This window comes from Lissotriton vulgaris, chromosome 4_1 (assembly GCF_964263255.1).
Source record: "Lissotriton vulgaris chromosome 4_1, aLisVul1.2, whole genome shotgun sequence".
In the NCBI taxonomy this organism is placed as follows: domain Eukaryota; kingdom Metazoa; phylum Chordata; class Amphibia; order Caudata; family Salamandridae; genus Lissotriton; species Lissotriton vulgaris.
This window is the reverse complement of record NC_141691.1, coordinates 1807934242-1807954912: the sequence shown is the minus strand read 5'-3', so window position 1 is coordinate 1807954912 and position 20671 is coordinate 1807934242.

Genomic DNA, 20671 nt, shown 5'->3' with positions numbered 1-20671 from the left:
ACGGTATCAAAGGCGGCTGAGAGGTCTAGGAGGATGAGGGCGGTTGTTTCTCCGTTGTCGAGCAGGGACCTGATGTCATCGGTAGCTGCGATGAGGGCGGTCTCGGTGCTGTGGTTGGCTCGGAAGCCGGACTGGGAAGGGTCGAGGGAGTTGTTTGCCTCGAGGAAAGCGTCAGCTGTTTATTGACGGTCTTCTTGATGACTTTTGCAGTGAAGGGAAGAAGAGAGATGGGCGGAAGTTATTGAGGTCTTCAGGGTCTGCTGTGGGTTTCTTCAGAAGGGCGTTGATTTCTGCGTGCTTCCAGCTCTCTGGGAAGGTGGCGGACGTGAAGGAGTTGTTTATGACGTTCCGAGGTGAGGTGCGATGATGGTGTCGGCTTTGTTGAAGATGTGGTGAGGGCATGGGTCGGAAGGAGAGCTGGAGTGGATGGTGTTCACGACATGGGTGGTGTATTCCGTGCTGATGGGTGTCCAGGCGCTGAGGGGGCATTGTTTTGGTGATAGGAGGCAGAGTCTGGGCACCGAAGCTGTCGTGTATGTCGGCGATCTTGCAGTGAAAGAATGTGGCGAGGGAGTCGCAGAGGTCTTGCGACGGTGTGATGTCGTTGCTGCTGGCGCTGGGGTTGGAGAGCTCTTTTACGATGCTGAAGAGTTCCTTATTTTTGTGTGTGTTGTTGTCCAGCCGCTCTTTGAACGATGTCCTTTTGGTGGTGCGGATTAGCTGGTGGTGTTTGCGGGTGGCGTTCTTGAGAGCTGTCATGTTTTCTGTCGTCTGTTCGTGATGCCAGGTTTTCTCGAGAGTTCGTCAGGATTTCTTCGATTCTTTGTGGCTTTCCTGTTGTTGGTCTTGCCAGGGGGGTCTTCAGTGGGGCAAGGGGGTCTTCAGTGGGGCAAGGGCGTCGGCGCAATTGGTGATCCACTGTGTGAGGTTGCGGGCTGCTTCGTTGGTGTCAGTGGTGTCGGTTGGTGGGTTCTGGCTCAGTTACATGGTTAGCTGGTCTGTAGTGACTTTACTCCACCCTTTGCAGGGGATCTGTTGCGGGCGGTCGTGGGATGTAGTCTTCTTGAAGGTGAAATGGATGCAGCTGTGGTCGGTCCAGTATAGTCCGGTGGAGTGGCTGAAGGAAACGTGGTTGCTGACGGAGAAGATGGGGTCAAGCGTGTGGCCGGCGTAGTGGGTGGGAGTGTTCACCAGTTCACCACTAACTTACCTCCCCCCTCTAGGCCTCACTCAAGATGGCCGCGGTGTAGGAGCCTCCTCGAGAAGCTCCCGGTTTAGGGATTGCCAAGTGGTAATTATCCCAGTATAACCCGTCTCACAAGCCATCCCGCCACCTACCTTTTGAACCGGACTGCGCTCCACTACCAGGACTTCCCGGGGAAGCTAGGCTGGTCATCCATCTCTCCTGCTGGAAAGTCGGAGGCGGCTGCCCTGGTCTGCTCCTACTTTGCTGGACCCCATCGCCGCTCATCGCACCTCTCGCTGCCAGCTACCGCTACAGGCTACCTGAGCTGCACCTCTCGCAACCGGTCCGCTGCTGTGGGACAGAGCCCTGGGCCTGGCAGCGCTCTCCTCCGAGGCAGAGCATCTTGCCCAAGTGGTCTCCTGTTCTTATGGTGCTGGGATTGAGTCGGAGACGGCCACCGCTCACAGCCTGCGATCGCCGTCCGGGAAGTGCCCATCTCCTCCATGGAGGTACATGGTCGAGACCCGGTTGCTGACGGAACGCAGTGTTTGCCAGCGGCCGCCAAGCTGGCTGCCACCTGGTCTTGCCTGGAGCTCGGCTCACACTAGCACTGATTCCCTGCCCCAGCACCGATCTCGGGATGCCACCACCTCTGCCTCGCCCAAAACCCCGCACGTCCTACGGCCATCTGTTGAGGGGTCACGCGAGATGTCCCAGCTGACGAGACCAGGGTTCTCGCTGCACGTTTTTGCCCAGAAAATATCGCCTGCAATGGAGTTTACCGCCCAGATGCTCAACTTTCCTTCTTTCTTTTTCTGCATCACCTGGAATCCTCAGACACACAGCTTGGCAAAAAGTGAGCCGATTGGGGAGTCCCTTCATCCACGTTTTGATCAAGACACGCCAGGTACTGTTTTCCTCATTTCCTCATTTCTGATCAATTTAACTCTTTAACTGATCCTGGGACGTAGTTTTTAGGCACCCAAAATGGCGGCGCTTTTAGCAAAGCAGAGCAATTTTACTGTACTCCTGGGTCACAACGGACCTCAAACGAGGAATTATGCAAGCGTTTGCACATAAAAGCCATTCTGATTTTAAATACCACAATCTATTTCCAAGACTAGTTAGATATCTGACTTCAGTTTCTCTTTCAGCAATGCCTGACCCTAAAATGGCGACAGCTTGAAGACATTGCCATCAATTTCAAAATGGTAGTGCTTCAAACTCCTCACAGGAACCCCACACCCAACAATGCCTGACCCTTAATAGCGACATTGGTATACTTATGTTCGCCCTACAATACCCTACTAATGCATGTCAGGGCTATAAAGTGCTTTTAACAATCCAATAACAGCATTATTAATGTGGACTCACGATTACTGCATGACTGTCCTTTCCAGCTTTACTAAATGCGTCACTCCAGGCTTGGCTCTTGCGCATTTAAGACTGACTGCCAATACTAGGTACAACGGAGTCCCCTGTACTGCTCGTATAGTTGAATCACTGATGCACGCCCTGCTGCTTCTACCCCTCCTGGATGTTTGTGGAGGTAAACTCAGGAGGGTTCCCACTGTGCCTCTCCTTCGCAGAATGACTTTTCCATCCACCGCAAATACACCTGGACTTCTGCCCCAACACTCTGACAGCCTGCCACGGGATACACCGCTTTCCACAATGTTGCAGAGATGCGATTACCCTGCCTCTCCTCCCTTAAGAAACCAGCTCGGTCATTATAGCTCCTTGACACCTGGAGAGTCATACCCTCTTCTGCTTAACCGTTCCACTCTGCTCCTATAGTGACCCACCCTAACCATCATGGCAGGTCCTGGGCTGATCGCGACTGGGGAACACTCATTTACTCTGGCTTACCCCCCCCCCAAACTTTCTAAAACCGCGACAAAATCCTTTAAGCACTCCACCCTAAAAAGTCACCTGAGACATTGATCTCTGACCAGCGCTACACCGCGGACAACGGCACAGTCATTAATGACCTTGTCTTATATTCCAGAAGAACCACCACCTTTGCACTCCTCCTTAATATATGCGCAACCAGGAACATTCCTTACAGCACTCAGCTTACAATAGAGCCCTCCTCAACCCTACGAGCTGACCTCTCCATCACACTCTACAAAAATGGCATCATCTTGATCCGAGCCTCAACCAAAAACCTTGACAAATTTGCAGACCTTTTCACCCTCCTCAAAAACCATGTGATTAACACCAGTAGACAGTGCGACAGAAATAGCATAATATCAACACAGAAGGGGGAAATTGTATGAAAGGCACACAACCAAATAATCAAAAAACTGAATTACATTTATTATATGTAAACCTATTCACATTAAAAACATTTGATAAAAAAGCATAATAAACCAACAATTACATAAACAACTCAGTAGCACAATAATCATATACTTATATCACAATTACATGAAAAAAGTCATAAAACGGTGGCAAACAATGTTATTCGACGCGCGTTTCGGCGTTGTTGGAAACGCCTTCTTCAGGAACCACAATAAAATCTGAAAAACATATTTAAAGCAAAATTAAAACCAAAAAATTACAATCTCAAGTTCCAATGTGAACAGTGAGAAGTACATACAAAAAATGCCTTTAACTGTGCTTACATAACAATGACTCCCTACTTGTGTAGCTAGAAAATATAGCTACGCAAGGTACAAGCTAGTAGTTGTATATTTGAGCAGTGGTCAATTGGGGAAGGGGAGGTACCCTATAGGTAAATTATGTTCACAACAGGTCAGTCAGGATGATGAACTCTGAATCTGCGGAGCTGTGGCCTTAAATAACCTCATACCTTCCATAAACTACACATAGAAGGATGGATCTGTGTATATATATTAAAAAATTAACTATTTAACGTAACCCATTAGAGGTCGGTCATCTGTAGATGACATCAAGTATTAGCCCAATGTTCCTATAGCTGATGTGGGTGTTTAGGAGCAAGAAATGGACTATAATGGGGAGAAGAATCACCAACTGTCAGAATTCTAGGGTGCGAAGCGTTGGAAATCACTTACCAAGGTGTCTATGACGCAAGGGAAAAAAGACACTTTTTGTCCTTCTTATTATGTCACTGTCCGTACAATCAAATCTGGAAAAAGATATGGCAAGGTACAATGAGGGAGAGAAGTACTATCAGTGATTAATTCATCCGAAAAATTAATGCAGTATCTCCGACTGACCGTATTTGCAAAACAATATCCCACATGTGAAAAATGAAATATCAGATTGCAGTTTTATATGTTATATACACTTCATCGCTATACTTAATACTGGGGGTAACAGTGATTTAGTGATTAAAAGGTCATAGATGCTCCTCAAGATTAAAATTGGGGAATCTAATTGTTCCGACGTTAGAGCTCAGATAAATGTCTAGTAGTCTGCCTCTTTGCTCCTGCTTACCGTAATAATACTTCGCTAGCAAGTTATGTTGCATAGGCCTCTTCGGATATGGCAGAAACTATCTTGGTTAATCTGAACGGGTAGCTTTCATTTCTCAAAGCTGGAAATAAGCACATGAGAGCATTACGTAAAGCTCTTTGCGATTTAGACCTAACTGGAGTGCAAGAACCTGCGTAATTTGCCCAACACGACAGGGATGGTTACTGGTGGTTAAACACAGGGAAGTATAATGAAAAAGTATAATGGAGTCATATTATATGGGTTACTCGATAGATTTATCATTATTGGAATTGGGTCGTCTAAAGCAAAAGAGTATATGACTTGCAGCGATAGTTGGGTTTGAATGGTGGTTAGGATTAAAGCTGGATTTTATCGTTTATCCTTACCAAAAACACAGATAGCGTGCATATAAAGGAGACGACTCGTGATCCCTTTGTTCTTATGTGAACTGGATGGAAATGTAACTCCACGCCGGGACTTGGTTTCTGGAATGGAAATGGAAGGCTGCTACAGTTACGAATAAATTAATAAATACTACGTATTGTATGCAGACAGGTAGACCATGGGTTCGTAAACACCCACATCAGCTATAGGAACATTGGGCTAATACTTGATGTCATCTACAGATGTCCGAACTCTTTTGGGTTACGTTAAATAGTTCATTTTTTTAAATATATATATAGATCCATCCTTCTATGTGTAGTTTATGGAAGGTATGAGGTTATTTAAGGCCACAGCTCCGCAGATTCAGAGTTCATCATCCTGACTGACCTGTTGTGAACATAATTTACCTATAGGGTACCTCCCCTTCCCCCATTGACCACTGCTCAAATATACAACTACTAGCTTGTACCTTGCGTAGCTATATTTTCTAGCTACACAAGTAGGGAGTCATTGTTATGTAAGCACAGTTAAAGGCATTTTTTGTATGTACTTCTCACTGTTCACATTGGAACTTGAGATTGCAATTTTTTTGGTTTTAATTTTGCTTTAAATATGTTTTTCAGATTTTATTGTGGCTCCTGAAGAAGGCGTTTCCAACAACGCCGAAACGCGCGTCGAATAACATTGTTTGCCACCGTTTTATGACTTTTTTCATGTAATTGTGATATAAGTATATGATTATTGTGCTACTGAGTTCTTTATGTAATTGTTGGTTTATTATGCTTTTTTATCAAATGTTTTTAATGTGAATAAGTTTACATATAATAAATGTAATTCCGTTTTTTAATTATTTGGTTGTGTGCCTTTCATACAATTTCTCCCCTTCTGTGTTGATATTATGCTATTTCTTTCACACTGTTTATTTCCCTGTACCACGAATTGATTTTCTTAACAGGGGGTCCTTGTTGTTTACATTATTAACACCAGTAGAGCCACTTACACCCATCATAACGGCCGTCAGATCAGCCTCCCCTATGCGCATAGCCACCCACAACCCACCCCTCCACGGATTTCCAACACAGATCATCCTAACACCTCCTACACACCTCCCGGCCTTGCCCACAGTAACGTCCCTGGACTCATGGTCCCCTCCCCCCTAGCTCCTCACTCTGACTGTGAGATTGGTACGCCTCCAAGGACCCATGATAGAGGTGGAGATAGCCCTTTTAGCCCACAAACTACCCCTCCTAAGCTTTCCAACTCAGACCATCTATCGTAACACAATCTCAGTCAAGTAAGCAGACTCTATCTCTCTAACCACCTGTGAATATCTCTGCATGAATATCTCTGATGATAAGACCTAGCTAGCAAGCTTCATTTATTCTACCACCACCAATGGATAATCTGACTTTCACTGACGAGCTAATGGAAGTTATTTCCTCGAACCTCAATTCACAAATACCACACAATTTCCTGGGTGACTTTAATCTTCACTGGAACAATACAAACAATCATGGTGTAGGAAGTCTTAAAGCGTTTCTGACAGACCAGGATTTATCCCAATTCTGTGACAGACCAACGCACAACAAGGGAGAGACACTGGAACTCATCATAGCAAAATCAAGCATCATTTCATTAGAATCCATCACCCCATGTGACTGGACCGACCATCACAGCATCTTCTTCTCCATCAATATCGAAGTAATTCCAAAAAGGAGTCAACCGCCAAAAACTAAACAATGGAAAAGGAACTTGCATATTATCGACCCCATCACCCTGGTAAATCGATGCCACTCCGCCCTGACCCCAGTAACGGGCATGGAGGATGTTCATGACCTCACAACCTTTTACAATTCCACAATGCTTGAAATCTTGGACTCCACAGCTCCCCTCGAAGAAAAACATGTTTCCACCAAAATTTCCAAACCTTGGTTCAATGAATCCCTCAACACGGAGCGACGCAAGCTAAGAGTGGCTGAACGCCTATGGAAATATGCACCCACTGATGTTCACCTACTTCACCTTAAAACGCTAAGGAACTCATACAACAGGAAGATTCTAAAGACCAAGGCAGACTTTTTTAGAACACAGCAAAACCAAGCAATCAACCGTCCAGAAAAACTCTTTGAAATTGTCAAGCAACAAACTAGCAACACAGCTAATTCTAAGGATCTAAACGACCTGGCTGCACCTTCGTGCAATGATCTTTGCAACTTCTTTTGTGAAAAGATAGAGGTCATCGAGGTCGACATCCAATCTAAGATGGCCCTCCCACAAGCACTGACCAAGGATGCTAATGGTCACTCACAATTCAAGGTCCTCATCAGTTCTCTGTGGGAAATCACAAAAAACAATGCCTCCCGAAACATCTTTGCGCCAATCTCTGAACAAAAAATCTATAATACTCTTCTGGGAATCAATACCTCCAAACACTTCGCCAACCCCCTTCCTCCTGCCCTCTTCAAAATGATAAAAACATCCATCCTACCATTATTGGCAAAAATTGTAAAAGCCTCCCTGAGGCAAGGCACCATACCAGATTTCCTTAAATTCGGGCTGGTTACGCCTATACTAAAGAAATCTGACGCGATCCCATCTGATCTCAACAATTACCGCCTTATATCTAACATCCCCACTTTGGCGAAACCGCTAGAGAAATGTGTACAAATACAATTATGCAACAATATTGAGAATTACAACCTCCTAGACACTCACCAATCTGGCTTCCGCCAAGGGCACAGCACAGAATCTGCTCTCACAAACATATTGGATGACATATTATTAATGCTTGACCGCAACGAATCCTGCCTAATGATACTGCTTGATTTATCCTCCGCCTTCGACACTGTTAAACATGACAACCTACTATTGCTATTTGAAAGAAGGATGGGCCTCTCAGGCACAGTGTTACAATGGTTCTCCTCCTTCCTTAATAACAGGTCTCAAAGAACCAAAATGAAGAATGCTCTCTCTTAACCATCCGGGGTCGACATAGGCGTTCCCCAGGGATCAGCCCTCTCACCTATTCTTTTCAACCTACTAATGGAACCCCTGGCTAATGCATTGAAATCAGCGAATATCTTTTATCACTTGTATGAGGACGACACCAAACTGTATTTGAAAATCTCCACTCCTGGAGACTTCATCTCCCTCAACGCTATTCTTCTGAACACGCAAAGCTGGCTCATGAACAACCACCTCATGCTTAATACACAAAAAAACAGAATTCATTCTCATCTCCCCATCCCACCACACACCAAAGATGGAGCAATGGTTGAAACACCAAACAGCCATGGACTGTGCACCACTCATCATTGACTCAGTGAAATCCCTGGGAGTCACAATAGACAAACACCTGAATATGGAGTCGCACATCTCTAAGTCCACCAAGGGAGCCAATCACCAGATGAGCTTACCAAGAAACCTTAAACCCTTCGACCGATTCAAAAATGGCAATGCAAGCCTTAGTGCTATCAAGATTAGACTATGGAAGTAGCACCTTATGTGGCCTCCCAAGATACCAGCTAGGGCCTCACTTAACAAGACTGGTATCAGGATCTAAAAGAAATAGCCACATTTCCCCAACTTTGAAAACACTGAATTGGCTACCATATGAGGCAAGAATACAACTGAAGGTTGCTTGCATGACCCATAAAGCACTTTATAACAACACACCCAGTTATCTGGCCCTAAAGCTTGAACGATACGGAGGTTGCAGACAACTGAGAAGCGCTAGTTCTTTACTTCTGAAACCACAATCCTTTCATAAAAAGAGAACTGGTTGCAAAGCCTTTTCAGGGTACGCTCCTAAGATTTGGAACTCCTTACCCCCAGTGGTTCGGGGAATCTCCTCCTTTACCGCCTTCAAAAAGGAGATAAAAATACTCCTAATGAACAAATTTACTTCCTAAGATGTCACAATCCTCTTATATCTGGGTACTGCGTGTCATTATAGGCTCTTTTATTTCCACAATATTGACCTAAGGCGTAATGACCGATTAAATTGTAATGTACCGTTGCCCTTTATGATCATCATGTGCTGTCCATCGGTCACATATATTATCTTATACCTATGTTATCTCATACCTCTTACCTCTTTTGTGAGTAATGTTGTTTATCAAATGCATGTAGACTACCTTATTTCCTATGTATTTAACTATATACTGTAAAGCGCTCTGATACCCTCGTGGGTCATGTTCGCGCTATATAAAACTTTATTAATAAATAAATAAAATAATGCTGAATTATTTTTTACATTTCATACACATAGGATTATTAACTTAGTTTAAAAAGTTTTATTTCTTCACTACGACCATATTTGGTTCAAGTTGAGAAGAAACAAAATTGTTAACACGGGTGAGTGATTTTAAGATATTCAAAACCAGTATTTTACAAAAGAATGTTATGTTATGTTATGTTATAAATTTGTTGAAGCGCACAGCTGTCCCAGTTGAGGGGCGTCCCGGCGCTGACCGTTCATTGTACAGGAGACTGATAGGCGGAACAAGAATCCTAGTTCAAAGGGAAGAGGAAGGTCTTGATGGCTTTCCTGAATAATAAAGGTTCGTCAATGCAACGAATGGATGTAGGCAGAGAATTCCACAATTTAGCCGCTAGTAGTCGAAAAGAGCGGCCACCAACACGTCAAAGTCTGAACTTAGGTATAGTCACCAGATGTTGGCCCAAAGAGCGAAGGTTACGTTGGGGAATGTAAGGAGTTAAGAAAGGACAGAGAAGCTCAGGGCTAGTACCTTTCAGAATCTTAAATGCCACACAAAGCGTCTTGAACTGAATTTTTGCTTGAATCGGTAGCCAGTGTAAGGCACTAATAGTAGCTCTGGCAGAACATCTACGTGGGAGTCCTACAAGGGCACGCGCTGCCGTGTTCTGGACTCGCTGAAGACGTAAGATCTAAGCTTTATTAGCGCCAAGAAGTAGAACACTGGCATAGTCCAGGCGCGATAAGATAGTAGCCTGGATAATAAGCTGACGAATAGGCGCATTAAAGAACCTCAGAATGGGACGGAGGCCTCTCAGTAGGCCCACACATGTCGCTGCCACTTTCTTCGTGTGGCACTGAAATTTGAGGTCCATATCCAGCCAGACTCCCAGGTTCTTAACCTCTGGCTTGGCTATAGGTATGGTGCCTAAGGAAGCCGGCCACCAATGTTCATTCCAGAGGGAGATGTTCTTCCCTACCAGCATCACTTCCGTTTTTGAGGCGTTCAATTGTAAAAAGTTGTCAGCCAACCAGTGGGCAACTGCAGTCATCCCATTTCTGAACCTCGCGGCAGCAGCGGAAGGGCCTTCAGCCAAGGTGACAGCCAGCTGAGTATTGTCAGCATACGATACCAGTGTTAGGCCCCAATCTCTCGCTACAGCCGCGAGAGGTTGTACATAAAGGTTAAACAATGTCGGGCTCAACGCAGATCCCTGCGGAACACCTTGACGGATGGAATGAACTTGAGATAAAAAAGGCGGTGCCGACACCCGGAAGGATCTGTCCGACAGAAAGGCACAGAACCATTCCAGAGCTTGGCCAGTGATCCCAATGGTCTCCAAACGGTACAACAGGATGTCATGGGACACCGTATCAAAGGCAGCACTAAGATCTAATAATATAAGTGCTGCACTCTGACCGGCGTCAAGAGTAGATCTTAAATACTCAGTGGAGACTAGCAAGGCGGACTCGGTACTGTGACCCGGTCTGAAGCCATTTTGCGACGGGTCCAGGATATTATTGAGGGTCATGTGCTGAGATAACACCTCGTTCGCGTGGGCCTCTGCCAGTTTGGAGACCCATGGGAGCTGGGAGATCGGCCTAAAGCTCTCAGGCAAAGAGGGATCAAGTGTGGGCTTTTTAATAATAGGGGAAACCAGAGCTTGTTTCCAGGCCAGGGGTACTATAGCCGTAGTAAATGATAGGTTGAGTATCTGACCTAGAGGTTTTTGTACAAGCTCCATAGATTCCAAAAACTGAGCCGGCCTCAAAGGGTCGGATGGAGAACCGGATTTGACTTTCTTACAAAGTTTCCCAAGATTGTCACATGAAATCTCAGGTATCATGGTCAAAGTAGAGACCCCTTCCCTGACCGTGACAGGACTCGGAGTGGGGGGAGGCTGAGGGAAAGTGGCGTAAATTTTCTGCACTTTATTCGTGAAGAAAGAGGCCAGCTCCTCACATTGCTGTGCCGAGTCTACATGGGAAGTTGAGGTTTTAGTGTTCCTCAGATCTTGTACAATCTTGAAGATGTACTTCGTGGGATTAGAATTGGCTTTAATATTTTCGGCGTGGAAGTTGGCTTGTGCCGTACAAATCATTTTGTGGTAGTGTTTCAGTTTGGCCAGATACACTATTTTAAGATCACTTTCATAGTTCCTTATCCAGATCCTCTTGGCTCTTTTACACTCCTTTCTAGGTGCTCTAAGAGCATCTGAGAACCAAGGGTTGGAGATCAAGCTGCGCCCCCTGATCCATATGGCAGGGATGAGAGCATCAAGCCCCCCCCCAATCCAGTTACAGAAGGCGGTGTATGCGGCCTCAAGGTCAGCCAGATCTTCCTCAAAGGTCTCTCTCAGATAGGCATGAAAATCATTTAAATTGAGTTTGTGCCAGGGTCTTTGAACATTAGAGTGGACTTGACTGTCTTAGGAGGTTGTATTAGCATCCAGCTAGCTTTGATCAAGAAGTGGTCAGTCCAGTCCATGGGTACATTAGCTTGGGCGGGGGGCGGAACCTAGCGGCAGAGGCCTCACAACGTTAAGAAGGACTAGGTGGGGAAGAAGTTGTGCAATCGATGGGGGGACTATAGGCAGCCAATTAGTATTAGAAATGTGAATAGGTCTAGTTCCAAGTGCCAACAACAGGTTTACACATGCAAGGAAAGGCCAAGAGGCTGCTATTCTAAGAACAATATCGTTACCTACGCACTATCTGCGCAGAGATGGCTATGTTCGCCGCCGGACCCCAGGGATGTCGGCAATACGGCTGTGTACTTTGATACAGAGTCTAACTCTGTTATGTGTCCAGAGCGCCGCCGGCCTCCGGGTTGTAGGCAAGAGGCTGTGTAACATAATGGCTGACACCAATAAAGGTTTTTGAAAATTAAAAAAAAACAAAAAAAACAAAAAAAACTTGTTAGGTCCAGTTCAAGGTTTCAGTAATTTAAACATGATCTCAACCCGTGGTAGCTATGGCACAGAAGACGGACTTAACTTCAGGAAATGTGTAAAGCATTTACAAGTACCAAAACAGTTAAAAAGTCAAAAACACAACACAATAAAAATCCCACTTCAGTTTATAAAAATAGAGAATACTTTAATGGCAAAATGATACCAAAACAACAAAAAGCAAGAAGGGAACCTAGAGATATGTTTTTCTTTTTACTTTTAAGTAAAAATAACTCCAATGGTAGTCAAAGATCAGAGTAAACTGACCCCAGGCACGATTTTAGGCTGATCGTGATAGAGCGTGGGTCAGATGTATCAACCAGGTTCGACTGGGTCAGAGGTTTTTCCTTGGCACTTTGTCTGTTTTTTCTGGAAGTCAAAATCCTGTAGCAGAGCAATGCAGCAGTCTGTATTAAAAGAGGCGCTTTACCAACACTTGATTTAGGGATCTATGATGTCGAATAGGCATTGAGCAAGGTCCCAGTGATTTTGGTGGGAAAAGCTCTGAGCAGGAGAACTGCAAAATTCACGCCCAGGGAAGTCCACATCTTGGCTGGATACTTTTGGCATCTTCAACCACACAAGATTTCTATCTTCAGATTTTGCCTATTTTTCAGAGTTCAAAATCCTTCAGCAGGGTAAGGCTGAGCTGTGTCTGGCCAGGGCTCCAGGATGCCTAATACCTTCTCAAAGAGGGTCCACTGAAACAGATTTGGTGCTGTGGAGAACCTTTGAGCAGGGGAAACCTGTTTATTCAGCCCAGCAGCAACACGCCTTGGTGGATTGGCTTGCCAAATTGGTCTCGGTCCTCTGGAGGTCCCAGACCAACAGGGTTTCAGAATTGTTAGGAGAAGTCCAGTTAGATACAGCCAAGGGATCCCACTGCATCAGAAACAGCACTTGGGGTTCAAGACTACCTCCAGCAATGGCCACCAGTAGGATACAGGTCACGTCCAGTAGACACTATACAGCTGGGATCTTCGGGAAAAAGCATCTTGCTGTTTGTTATGGCCCTGTAACTTACGCAGGAAGTCAGATTACTGATCTACGGGTTCCACTTCTTTTGACACAGTACAAGTGGGAGCAGGTCCTGCCCTTTAAGTCTTCTCAAAGGTCTCAGATAGCAGAATCAGTCCTTCTTCTGTTCATATTTGTGCTCTGAGGAGGGTGCCAAAGGAAACCACATTCATGCCAAGCACTACCTTGTTGCGGCGGGTAACTCCTTGTGCATCTTTAAGAAATAGGGAAAAAACTCCCAGGGGTAACCCAACCCACTTTTGCAGCAGTTCCTGTGCGCCATACTGCAAACAATCCCATAGTGCCCCTACTCACTAAATTCAAGCTGAAGAAACCATTCTCCCCTTGCACAGAGCATGTGTGCCCACTCAGTTGTGTGGCTGGAGTAATGAGCAGTTCCCTCTTCCTTGGTCACTCCAAACCAGTTCTGGGACAGCTTTCCTTCCACTTGGTTTGATGCCTGCCTGACTTTTCGGACAAATGATGGGGCCAGTACAGGTGTCATCTGCTATCTGTTGTGACAGACACAGAGAAGGGTCAAATGGGAAGAATAACAAATTAATGTTTGGTATCTCGGGAATCCTAGTTTAAAATCCTAACTTATGGTAAAGTCAGAATTTAAATTGCAGTTCTGAAAAAGCCACTCTTAGAAAGTTGCAATTTTTTTGCCATATCTCTGGTCACATGACTGAGTGTGGTTGACAGTTGGGCTTTATATATTCCCCCTAGACAGCCACACACAATGGGAGATTAGGTGTGACTAGGTGGGCCATCACTGGCAGGATGGGAGGGAGGAGCTGGGCCAAGCCTCACTTACAATTGAATCGACTGTGGTATGTCTCCACACAAATGGCCTAATGACCCTGCATTGTCACTTCAGGCAGCTTAGAGCCAGGGAAGGGGAGGCAGGGAATTCCATGCACTTCAAAGCTACTGTCTAGAAGCTTCTCCCACCTTTCAGAACCCGGGCACCTGGGTATAAAAGAAGGACTCAATTCACACAAGATAAGACACAAGAGAGTGAGCCTTCCCTAGCTCTCCTAACTCAGACTGTAAACCTCATAAAAAGAGAAGGACAGAGAACAGCTGTATAAGAAAGACAGCTAAAGACTGAATACTATCCAAATGAATACATACACTAGGTGTGCACCATAGGGAAGTAACACAAAGAAGCAAGTACTTGTGAATACCAGAAACTTAAGAGAAAACCCAGTTGTTTTCTGACGACTGCACTCACCCACTATGTAGTGGCATGCTTCATCATTGGGCTGCTACCAACACCCTGGTGTAGATCAACACACAGGGTGGAGCGCTGTTTTTTTTAGAAAACAAAAGGAAGAAATAAGGAGAACATTTTCCAGGTGAGGGATCCCTTACGCAGATAGAACTTTAAATGAAACTGTCTAAGTGGGTACCTGTATACTTATTTAATAATGGTCCCACTGGGCAGGATTAAAGTAAATGCTGGGTGTTTAGGGGGCGTTACATCTCCATTACCCCATCTGCTTCAACCGACATGATTTAGCCAATTTCAACTGCCCTTATGGGTCACTGGCCGTCCTCAGGGTGCTAATCTCTCTTGGTCATTCAAAATCTTACCAGTTACACTTTAACCAATATTGAAATGATAGGCCATACTTCATTCTTGTAAGTAACCACACTCGCCTTTCATATCTATAAAAAGACAAGATAACATACTAAAATACCTCCTCATGACATTTGCAAAGGTTATTCCTCCCTTGCAAGTTCTGTTATCTTGGATTATCACTTTTATACGCACACCAGTGTGAGGTACAAATTGTCAGCAATCCAAAGTTCACCCTTAAAATAAATACACCCCGCACCATGTGGAATGTGGGACTCTCACGTTAAAACCCAAGCCTCCTTATCAAGAAAAAAATTGAGATCATTGATGTTTACTCTTACCCGAGGTTCATTAAATTTTCTCCCAACTCGGGCCAAAGTGGGAACACCGCCCTGTAGTCAAACACTGTAAATGAACATATTTTTTTTTTAAGTGGGCTGCATATATTCATCTAGTCCTTTCATTAGGTACTCTACTCCCACATATATATTTCAATTAAAACAGTCTTCTATAGTATATGAAATACCCAGAAAGTGTTACGCCCCTTATGCATTCAGTGGGACTGTTTGACCTTGTGTACTGTAGTCACATAACGCTAAAGAATGCCATCTAGGATCCTATCTCCCTATTAGTATTCTTACAGGAGATATGACAAAACATCTATAGATGGAGCGTGCCATTCTTATTCGGTCGGAGAGACATACAGAATTGTCTCGTCCAACCCCTCTCTTTTGTTGAAAGATCAGAGCTCTAGTCTGTATAATCCATGCGATTGTGTCCCAATCCTCCCATTGACTTACTTCATCAAGGGTCAGAGTCTCCAACCCATCCACTAACAGAGAAGTGGTTCCTGTACTGCAGGAACCTCGGCACGCATAAGCGTATTGTTGGTGGTGAGCGGTTCACCGGTTGAAGGATCGAAAGTTGCCCACATCGTCGACTGTGCCACATTTCTCTTGTGAGCCATGCCACCTGCATGATCATTGCGTGCAGTGTCCAATTCACAGGTTGCAACCCTCTGAGGTGGAGCACACATCCATTGCAGAGTCTCATTCTACCTGTGAGGCATTGTAGAACTTGTGCCTGTGTGTGTGACCTGAATCGTCTGGTGTAACCGACATCAAGTTGTGCCGGACATAGCACCTCATTTCCAGGGAGGTACAGAATTGCAACTCTACTTTGTATACCCTGAAGTATCTGGTGTGACTCATCTTGTCATGTGCCAGACCCTGTGCCCGAATTTCCAGCACACAACCCGGATAAATGTGTACCAAGCTGAGAGGCTCCCCTGTGTGTTGTTCCCCATTTACTTCGCATTTCCTCACTGGCCTCCATCAAGGTGGACCAACTGCCCTCTCACTATCTGGCCCTTCTAAAGACTTCATGGCACCATGTAGGAGTGAAAGGAAATGACTAGGCTGGAGGGACACTTTCTGGAAGGTTCTGGAGCAGGTCAAAAGACTGTGTGACCCCCCCTGTGCTACACAGAACTGGTCTAGTGGACACCTGTTTGTAAAAATGGTTGCACTTGGCCCATTTCTGCTTTGAAGCTTGTTGGTGATCTTCCTGAGTGGCACCAACACCAGCTTTGTTTATGTTTACCTCTTGTTTATGCTGTCTATCCCCACCTGCTTTCCGAGGGTGCAGAGGAGATATGACCTCAGCCTTGAGCAGACTTGTTTCCAGATGGAGGGGCTGATTAACTTCCAACCGTCGTGTCTGGGACAGTCGGGGTGAATTGGATGGTGGAGAGAGACTTGGAGCCAGAGTCTGCAAAGTGTTATCTACTGACCTGTTTGTTATCAGTGGCACCGCAATAGGGTGTCGGGTGCGTATGTATGTGAAAGTGCCCATATGTACCGGGCGGGTACCTGCCGCATTGCATAGCAGTGCAAAGTGAGTGTGAGTGTGCAAGAGTGACCGTCTGTGGACCGCCTGTTCTTCATGACACTGGTTGGCCGTGTTGGTTTATACATTGTTCTCTTGTCAAAAGAAATGTACCCCCTCAACAGTGGGTTTACCCACATGACCTCGTCCCGCAGTGCTGCTAAAAGTTTTAGAATTGTGTGTGTGTTCAAATTACTGATATAGTTGTACTCCTGGATGCACCCTATAGTCATGTGAAATTGCTTTATTAGAGTTGTGAGGGTGCATTGGGGGCTGTTAATGTATCACAACGCATAAGGGTGCTGTGTCGGGATTTGAATATAACTTTTCCAATGCGTGCATACGATAGAGATCTCATCTACACAAATTGAGCCTAGTACTGCTAGTACGATTGCCAAGAGTGATTTATGCTCGAAATTCCATGATATTCATGTTGCAGTGCTTAATGTGTGTGTTGAATACAAACAACATTTCTCGACGTCAAGTGTGAAGCCTCTCTTTTTGTGTTGTGCAGAATATTTATTGTGTTTGTGTTTTGCTTTACACATTGCTTCAGAAGGATACCTGGCTGCTCAGTGCCAAGCTATCCAAGGGTGAGCACAGGTTGTACAGTATGTGTAATCACATGCCCTTGAATGGAGTGGTGTGTTCTGCCAGGCCAGGGCATCCCGTCAGCCAACCAGACAGTTGTATAAGTGTCTCCAAGTGAGTGACCATTGTGAACTATTTTCTGGAATGTTCAAGCTCCCTAGAAGTGTAATGCCTTTGTCTGTATATGTGGAACTTCTACACAGTCCTTGCAGAAAAAAAAGTAAATTTAAATATTATTTTGGTTTATGTTGTGATCCTTGCTTGCCTATGGTCCTTCTTACAGATGGCAGACAATGCAAGTCCTTGAGTTGCGGCCCTGCATGAAAGGTATTGGTACTTTTAAGTATGTAAGTAAGGTCATATATAGCACACAAATGCTGAGGTGTCTTGGCGCTGTGGAAAGCAGGATGGCGGCGGAGTCAGGTGGGGACAGATCACTGTAGTGGATGGAAAAGCCAGGTTTTAACCTGACTCCTAAACTGCGATCTTAACGGTAACAGCCTAATATTGAGTGGAAGTTTATTCCAAAACTTAGATGGCAAGAAAGATAGACAGCAGCCTCCCCATCTGGTTCTCTTAACTCTGGGGACGTGAACCAGGGTTTTGTTGGTTGGCCTTAACGTCCTGCTAGGGGAATGCTGTTGGAATAGTTTATGGTAGTCGTGGGCCCCCTCCTTAAAGGGCTTCCATAAAGGGCTTTATAGACCAAGCAAAGTGGCTTAAACTGAATTCTCTGCTTGACTGGAAGCCAGGGCAGATCTCTGATTTCACCCGGGATAGAACTATGTTTTGGGATTTTTAACAGGGTGCATGCCGCCGCATTCTGTAGGGACCTGGCATTTATCAACACCTAGTTATGAGGCGTTACAATAGTCAAGGCAGGAAAGAATAAGAGCCACCGCAAACATTTTTCTCAAGTCCTCAGGTAGAAAAGGCAGTATTTTCCAAAGTGTTTTTAGAAGAAAGTAGAAATCTGATGTCAACTGATTGATCTGCCCTTAGAGGTTGAGCTGGACATCACATAAAAAGCCAAGGTTTCTCACTTTGGTGCTATGAACAGGGCAGGCCCCAGCCGCTGCTAGCCAAGATGCTTGGGACCAGATAGGAGGACCATTGCCAAATTCCATGACCTCGGTCTTTGAAGTGTTTAGTTTTAAGTAATTCTTATGCATCCATTCCATAATGTGGCCAACACAGCTGTGAAATCTGTCCGCCACCAAGTCTGGCTTTGATGCAATGGAGATAATAATTTGAGTGTTATCAGCATATGACACTAGCAAGAAGCTGTGGTCCTTAATTAGTTTGGCCAACGGGGTCACGTAAATGTTAAAGAGCACTGGAGAGAGTACTGATCCTTGCGGCACTCCCCCAGGAAGATAGAATGTGCCTGATTCTAGGCAGGTCCAACACACCCTCTTTTCTCTAGCCGAGAGGAAGGAGGTGGGAGGGGAAAGCGCAGTATAAGTACAATATAATTAACCTTATCGAACGCGGCTGATAGGTCAAGAAGGATCTGGATGGCGCTGCCACCCTTGTCAACTTGCCATCCTATTTCTTCTGTGGCCAAGATTAGTGCTGATTCCGTTGAGTGGCCCAAACGGAAGCCATGTTGTGTAAAGTCTAATAGATTGTTGGAGTTTAGGTTGTGAGCTCTACATTGATGGTCTTTTCCAGGACTTTCACTTCCAGGGGCAGGCAGGGGATTGGATGGTAATTTATGACCTCAAGAGGGTCAAGGGAGGGTTTCATTAGGATGGGTCGGATACAAGCTTTCTTCCAGGAGGACGGGAAAACCCCAGTGTTAATAACATTGTTCAAAAGAGGGGCAAGTATTGTGCTGACTATGTTAGAGTCACCATGGATGATGTTAGGCAGACATGGGTCGGTTGGAGATCCTGACTTGATAGTAAATAGTAGGTAATTTACTCCATCGGGTGTCAAAGAGGAGAAGTTGGTTAGATGGCAAGTATTGAGTGTCATGTCTGATGTGGGTGCGGCCTGAGAAAAGGGGGTTTCAGGGTTCTGGGTCTCTAGTTCCTGGTATATAACTTGAACCTTTGACTGAAAGAACGTGGCTATTTCACCACACAGCGCTTGATCCGGAGCAAATGCGTTGCTATGCTGGAGTATGGATAGTGTATTGACGGTCCTAAAGTGTTCTCTAGCAGAATTTTTGGCCTCCTCGATCTTACTGGTACAGAAGTTCTTTTCTGAGCTAATGATGGCCACTTTGTAATCATTTATTGTCGGGCCGTCATGCTGTTATCTACCCTCCATGTGCGTTCCAGGCGTCTGCATGTGGATTAGATTGTTTTCCACTCAGAATTGTACCACGGGGCAGTAGGTTTTTTCCTACACTGTTTAACGGTTCTATCTGGAGATAACTGATTAATGGCTGACCTGATCCAATTCGTATAATTTTCAGCCACCAGGTTTGACTCTGCAGCTAAGGTGGGTATATTGTTAGCTAGCAGGTCTGTTAACGTCTCTGGCCTGATGTTCCACCAGAGCCGAGTTTTAGTTGGGGGCAGAAGTGGCAGCAGTCGGGTCTGTATTAGGCCTATCGGGTAGGTTAAAATATATTGCCATATGGTCGGACCATGTAAGTGGCAGAATTTTGTCAATGCGCATAAGGGAATTGTTTGTGAAGATCCGATCCAGAAACTTTTGCTGTGCTTCTTGCTGCAATTCCATTTGCGACTCAACTAGCATTACAAGATTCTGCACAGCTTCACAGGTCACCACTACTCATATTTGCGGTAATGCACCTCTTAGTCTCTACTACTTCACTTACATTTACTTGGTGAGGGTGCAACTCAAAGTGCTCCACCCACATTTGGAAATGCTAAATCTCTCGGCCTCTGGTACTTCACTCACCTTTGGTGATATCGCATACGTTATTTTCTGGTACTCCACTGGCATTTTGGAATGCAAAACCTTAGATGATGTGCCACTATGTCATATTTGGTCATTTTACTCTACTGTGTTACTCTGCTGAGTCTGCTCACATGTGGTGATGCTGCATATTTCAGCCTCTGCCACACCACTCACATTTGATGATGCTTCACCTCAGCCTCTGCCACACCACTCACATTTTGTGGTGCTACATATTTCAACCTTGGCCATTCCACTCACAGTTGTTGGTGTTATATAAGTTAGCCTCAGGCATTCCACTCACACTTGATGGTACATATGTCAACCTCTACCAGAGTGGTACTCACACTAGGTGGTGCTGTATATCTTAACTTCTGCTACGCCATTCACACTTGATGGTGCTTCACACTTGATGGTGCTACATATGTAAATGTTGTGCTTTTATATAGCGCACGAATCACCTCCGAAGGGGTCTCAAGGCACTGTGCACATACCGCTGTGGAACCCTTCCTGGCCTTTCCCTGTGAGTGCCCACTCCTGGGCACCCCCAAGGT